A 7,120-nucleotide genomic window follows, 5' to 3' on the forward strand; every position below is an offset into this window, starting at 1 on the left:
CCTGGCTGGGCCATGGCCAGATGCCACTGGCTTGTCTACTCCTCCCTGCACCATATCCCTCAACAGGCCTGTAGCTTCCCATTTGAAAATAGGTTTTGAGGACAGGCCCATGTTCATATCCAACCCAAAGACCTTCCAGCTGGGTGGCCTTGGGCAAGTCCCTTCCCAGAGCCTCAGTGTGCTCATCTGCAATAGTGAGGAGTACAGATAAGGTGGGCAAGAGGGACCTGCTCCAGGGCACCATTATGATTCCTTTGTTGTTCCTAAGACAAGCCTGTAAGCCACTCTTAGATCTCCTTGTGCCCCAGAGAAGGGGTGTATCCAACCACGGCACCTGGAATGGGTTTGAAAGCCCTCTAGGCTGATCTAGACTACGAGTAACCACGTGCTGTCTGTCCTCTCCAGGAATAGATTTCCTTCCACTCCCTGAGTCAACAGAGCAGGCCCTTCAAAGTGTGGGTCGCATGGAACCAACCCTAGGCTCTCATCACGTCACCACGGAGGCCTTCTGAAGTTCACTGCTCACCTTCTCTGAGAAGCCCCAATTCCTCAGGTGCACACCAGATGAGGCCCCAAGGCAACCCTGTTACTGACAACTGCCAAGATTGCAGAAATCTGAGCAGGTGCTGTTAGGTGTGGTCTCTGGTCCTCCCTGGGGTGATGTCAACCCAGGCTTGTCCTTGCCCCACTTCCTGAATCCCATTTTCCTTCCCAAGTTCCCAACCCCCCATCTTCTTCCCTAGCCATGGATCTCATACATTCTATACATGGACTCCTGTATAGAAGCGAGAATCTGGTATTATTGGGGCCCTCAGACTCCTTCCCTTTTGTGCCTACCTTATACTGGAGCTAATGAAGTGGAGGTGAGGTGCTTTAGACAGAGCTTGGAACAAGTAAGTGCTCAATACATATTGGCTATGATTTGTACCATGGCAAAGGCCCTTGATGTATCAGTCAGGTCTCCCAGGAAACAAATAGCTCCTCTGATTAGGATGATTTAAGAAATGTATAGGTAGCAGGTTGGGGATGTAGCTCAATAGTAAAGTGCTAGCCTAGCATTCTTGAGGCCCTGGCTTCAATCCCCAGCACCATGAAAGGAAAAAAAAAAGAGAAAAGAAATGTGTAGGCAGTTATATCTGAGAGACTGCCATCACCCTGAAATTGTGACTGTCCTCAGCCCAAAGGATGAGGAGTGAGGTGGTGACCAGACCCAGAAGGACAGCAGAGATTGCCCTTCCTCAGGCAATCTCAATAGGGAAACAACAGTCCAGGCTGTCATTGTTGTGTGGGATAGAAGAATAATCTGATGAGCCCTTCCTGAATTCCTGACTGGTAAAATTGTAAATTATAATAAAAAGGTTACTGTTTGGGATATTTTGTTTTGCAAAACTGGATCAGCGGAAAACAGCTTCTCCGGGGCTTTTCTATGTTCTTCTGATTCCCAGCAAGCTCCCACCTCTCCATTGCCTGAGTATTTGGAGAAACAGAGAACAAGAGAGTGCTATTGTTGCAAAATCAGACAGGAACAAAAATGTCTGCCCATCTTGAGCAGGGTCTGGGGTGAGCCGGGGCTCACTCTGGCAGAAGGAGCAGCTTCTTCTCTGTTCTTGCCGGCACCTATCCATGGGGATGAGGATAGGATAGACGGTGATAGGCATCACAGTCTCTGTGTTGGGAGTGTTGGCACAGGATTGATAGTTGCCCCAGCAATCATCTGGTGGTCTCTCACAGGCTGTGATCAAACTGCTGGCCAGGGCTGGAGTCTCATCTGAATGCCCAGCTGAGGAACACTGTGCTTCCAAACATGGTTGTTGCAGGATTCAGTTCCTTGAGGGCTGTTGGAGAGGGGGCCTCCATTGCTTCCTGGTTGGTGACTGGAGGAATTCAACAAGGCCCCTGGATTCCTCAGAGTAGGCAGCTGAGAAGCCAATTGAGACAATGCATTTTCATTGCAAGACAGAAGTCCCTGCCTTGTAGAACCAAATCACAGAAGTGACACCACCTCACCCTGGCCCTGTTCTGTTAGTTAGAAGCAAATCACTGATGCTATTCACGCTCAAGGAAAGGGTGTTTAACCGGCCTGGAGAGCAGGAGGCAGGAATCCCGAGTAGCCATCTGGGATGCTGTCTGCTATAGGCAGGCTTGTGCACTAAATAATCAGGGACTTTGTGTAGTCATCGGTCACTGAGATGGGCTCCAATCTCTGCTCTGACCTCAGAGTTGACTCCTTCTTAATCCCAGTTTTCGTATGGTTCCAAGATAGCTTCTACTGGCAATTGGGATCCTACTCCCTGGGTTCATTCGGCAGGAAAGGGGGAAAGCCTCCCTCCTACCCAGGGAATAGAAATTGTGGAGTATGACCGGTCACCTTGGGTCACAGGCCTGCCCTGGTCAACAGGAGAATATCATGCACTTACCAGCTTAGATAAATGAGGTTTCAAACTTGGCCCTAGGGTTCTGGGGTGCCTTTCTCCTGGATCATGTTGGAGAGGGATTAAAACCTGATAAAAAAAATCAAGACTCTTTCAGGAAGGATGAAAAGAATGGATACTGAAATGAGAATAGAACATTCTCCCATTACCTCTGTGTAGAAATGACCACAAACTCAAAGCCACACGAGGAGATGTTGGGGTTGGCAGATAGGTTCACCGTGTCGATGATGGTGATGGTCTCCTGTGTATCCACGTAAGGACATCAAGGCTTCTCAAAGTATGTGCTTTCAACTTGTCCCTTCCTGTTTGTCGATTACACTTCAGCAAAGCTGTTCTGCCATCTCTGTAGCCATTGTGATTTGAAAACACAAAACTTAAACAATCATTCTTCCAATTTCCAAAAGCATATCTGATTCTGCAGCAAAGTCGTTCCCATCACAGATGAGTGGGTCAAGTTCTGACTTATGTCTTTATCATTTTGCTGGGGTCAAACCCATTGCATGTAAATGAGAATGTGTTCATTTACCGGTATCTTCATCAATGGCAACCAGGCCTTGGTTACACGTGAGTTTGGCAGGAGGCCTGGGCCTGCAGTTGCTGGATGGAGACCCCAGCACCACTGCCTGGGGCCAGCTGCACCAGTGCACGGTCCCTGTCCCCACACTCCATTCCAGCACCCTGTGGAGCATCCCTGCGTCCCCTTGGAGAAGTCATTTTTCATTATCTGCGGGTTTCCCTGAGTCCTCCATATTGGATCTCATACAAACAAGGTTTCCCGTGGGCACAGGGGAGGAGGCTACTGATGAAGGGCTTCTGTGAGATTTATGCAGCCAGCGGCCTGCACAGCGAGGGTTAGACCTGTACCTGCTGATGTAATGTCCCCAACTCAGGTTCTGCCTTGGTGGAGACCCCGAGGAGCAGAGCTGGGATGGCCTCTGGGAGGGCACTTCCAGGGCATGTGGTTTATTCACTCATTCAACAAACAAAAGTGGGTGCAGGAGTCCGGTGCCTGACTGCTATAGCGGATGGGCCAGCTAGCGGTGGGTACCACAGCCCAGGTCATGGGCAGTGCAGTAGCCTGCCACGCACCTCGAAGGTGGGCTCCAGGGTGGGCAAGGACCTCAAAGGACTGGGAGAGAGGGCAAGGCCAGCGGTACCTTGGGACAGCAGAGCACTCGCTTGGAGGCCACCCCAGAAGCCTCAGCCCCAGGAACCTCTGCTGGCTCAGGCCAGGCAGGCAGCATGACCCCTGGGAACTTCACCTTCACCCTGTAGGACAGCCGTCCCCAGACTCCAGAGTATCCCAGGCCAGGCAAGGTGGAGGGCTTTGATTTCTTCAATGAGGATGTTAGAAGACACACCCACCTATTTATTTTCACTATAATTTCAGAAAAGAATTGTTTAAAAACCAAGGAAAGGAGGAGGGATGTAGCCTCAGGGTGAAGGCCGTTCAAAGGCACAGCTAGGGCTTTGTGGCATATTAACTTGTGTCCTCTGCCATGCCCCCAAGAGACAGGGATGTCTGCAGCAGCCTGGGAGCATCAGGAAATGCAGAGAGGAAGGCGAAAGGACCGAGGTGTGGCCATGATGACCCGGCTGCAGGGACCCGGGGTGGCTTCTCCTGGAGTGGCTGATTCACTCAGGGCTGCAGACATCTGCGGGTGACTGGAATGCAGGAGCGGAGGCTTGGCCTCTCTGTCTCCATGCTGTGCCTGTCTCCTTGGCTGCCTTAACCTTTGGGTCAGAGTCTACTCAGCTCTGCAAGGAGGCCTGTTGAACACCCGAGAAATGCTCTCTGCCAAGCTATACCCTAGGCTTCGCTTGACCTAGACATGCCTAGTCTCCCCTGGCCCCCACCCGGGGCTCTTAAGGCTGAAGACACATGCCAGCCATCATGACAAGAATCAACAGACCTGGGAGGAACGAAGAGAGGTCGCCTGGGTTCCAGGAAGGTCTTTGCCAATCCCAGAAGAGTGCAAATGTTCCTCCTCCATCAGCCTCCCGTCCCCGTCACTGAGCCCAGCCAGCATCTAAAGCCCCCCACCCCAAGTGGAGAAGCCCCCTCTTCTCTGGCCACCGAATAAAGTTTTTCTTTCTCCCAGCACTCTTCTCCTGGACACTGGTTTCCCCCGCGATAAGCTTCCCGTCCTGCGCTGGACAATAGGAACTTCTAGGTCTTAATAGGAGTTTGGACTTTGGCAAGGAAAAGAGGTTCCAGCGACAGTTACTCTCTTCTCTGGCCCACTTCAGTTCTGTTTGTGAGGTGACAGGCTGAGGAGAGAGTGAGGGGGCAGGGCCGTCCTGGAAGGGGGCCTTGCTGTGGCCAGCTGCGTGACCCCCCTGGCTCTGCCCACGATCCTGTTTCTAAACCTCGGGGTTCTGACGCTCCTACCTACGAACCAGGCCTAGGAACACCAAGCTCACGGGCCCCAGGAGGAGGCCTGGCTGCCTGGGAGGGCAACCGCAGGCAGCTTCCTCTCCTGACCCCTCCGGGTGTTGCTGGTTAACCTCTTGGTCCACATTTTCTAGAACAGTCTCCACTTTTACTCTGACAAAAATGGCCACTGCATATAGGAATGACTTGGGCAGGATGTGTCGGCTTTTGTAAGATGCATATAAATACGTTTCTGAATCAGGGTTTAAAAAGTCCTAGTGGAACTTGGCATGGTGGTGCACGCCTGTGATCCCAGCCACTTGGGAGGCCGAGGCAGGGGGCTCGAAAGTTTGAGGCCAGCCTCAGCAACTTATCAAGACCTTGTCTCAAAATAAAAAAAAATAAAATAAAAAATAAAAAGGGTTGGGGATGTGGCTCGGTGGTTAAGTACCCCTGGGTTCAATCCCCGGTACCAAAAATAAATAGCTAAATAAATAGGACTGGGGGTGTGGCGCAGGGGTAAAATGCCCCTGGGTTCAATTTCTAGTACAAAACAAATAAACAAACAAATGAAAAAAAAAAAACAAGAAAAAACTCAAGATTGGCAAATTATAGCAAAGGATATTATTTATTTTATTATTTAAAAAAAATCGAGGCCGTGAGTTAGAGGTGTAACTCAAGTTGCTCTGACAATATGTTCGTAAAGGTTGGGTACAAGGAGATACCTTTCTGGAAGTTCCTTTCTTTGCCCCTGAAGGCACCCCACCAGTGCCCTGCAGGCAGAAGGCAGGGGCTCAGACAGGCGCTGGCTGGCTGGGTTGGCCGTTGTCCTTGCTCTTGGCAGGACTGGGAGTGAGGGAATGGAAAGAGGCTTTGCAACAGTGACCTCTGGGAAACAGCCACATTTTTGTCGAGAGGCCAGTGATCAAGCATTAGCAGCTCATCATCTATAAGCTGGCTTGTCCACCAGGAGAGCCAGAGGCCAGGCTTTTCTCTGGAAGCAGAACTCCAGCTGTGTATCAGGACCACTGTCCTACTGTGAGCCTTGCCCATTGCAAGAGTAAGGACGTTTCCATAGGAACTGGGATCCGGATAGGCAATCTTCAACAATAGGGATCCATCCATGAATGCCTAGGTTGGGGCTCAGGACTCTTGAATAAGTGGAAAAAAGCAAAACTGCACACACAGCATTAGCTAACAATGATGCATAACAAATGACCCCTAACTTAACAACTTTAAATAACAATGAGGTTCTTTCTTTCTTTCTTTCTTTTCTTTTCTTCTTCTTCTTCTTCTTCTTCTTCTTCTTCTTCTTCTTCTTCTTCTTCTTCTTCTTCTTCTTCTTCTTCTTCTTTCTTGTTTAATATTAACAGTTTCTGTGGGTCAGGAACTGGTAGCAGTTGGTCCTGGTTCAGGGTCGGTCCTGAGGTGGCAGCCAAAATGAAGCTAGGCAGCTCTTCTGGACCATGAGGCAGAAGCTATTTGCTGAGGAAGGCAGAGCAGCAGAGGAGGCGGGTCACTGCGCCACGGAGCGCGTCCCCAGCCCTGGACTGAGCATTCTCATCTTCTCTGAGAGGGAGAAATAAAGTCCTACCCGTCTCAGCCACTGTTATTTGGAGGTTTTCCTGGAGTAGGATTCTAATGGGTAGAAGTAAGGGGAGGTCATTCTAGTGGGAGGGGCTGCTGTAAGGAAAGGTCCAGGAGCGGGACCTCCCTTCTTTCTCCAACTGGTGGGGAGAGGACAGGAATTAGCCTAGAAGCTTACGCGCCCCCTTGGGAGGCGTGGTGATTCCTGACTGATTCTTGCCAGAGCCGGCCCTGAGTCCTTGGCTCTGCCTCCTCAGTGAGGACGTGATTTGGCTTAGTCTCACTTCTCCCTCCAGGGTATCTACTTCCCCTGGAAATCAAGTGTGCTGTCCGCAGGACTTCTTCCACTTTGAAAAATCAGGGTGCTCATTCAAAACCGTGGTGTGGCAACAGGCCGGTCAGCTGAGGGAAACCCGGTCCCACGCTGGTCTCCTCCAGGCCTCAGCCTGTGCTTGGGCTGCATCTCAGGTGAGAGTCTATGGACAGGTGTGCACTTCGTGGGAGCTAAGAACATTCCCAACTGGGGACTCCCCTCCTCAAAGAGCTGCCGAGGGGGCTGTGGTGGTGGGGTCGGACCCTCTGGCTGCTTTGGAACCACACACCAGGGCTTCTAGTCTCAGCTCCTCTTTTGCTTTTAAGTCACAGTTTCTTGGCCTCTTTGGGCCCAAGTTTCCTCTTTTGGAAGACGGCTGCGGGGGTCTCCCACCCCACAGCTGCTTGGAGGGAT

Source organism: Marmota flaviventris, chromosome 2 (assembly GCF_047511675.1).
Source record: "Marmota flaviventris isolate mMarFla1 chromosome 2, mMarFla1.hap1, whole genome shotgun sequence".
Classification (NCBI taxonomy): Eukaryota; Metazoa; Chordata; class Mammalia; order Rodentia; family Sciuridae; genus Marmota; species Marmota flaviventris.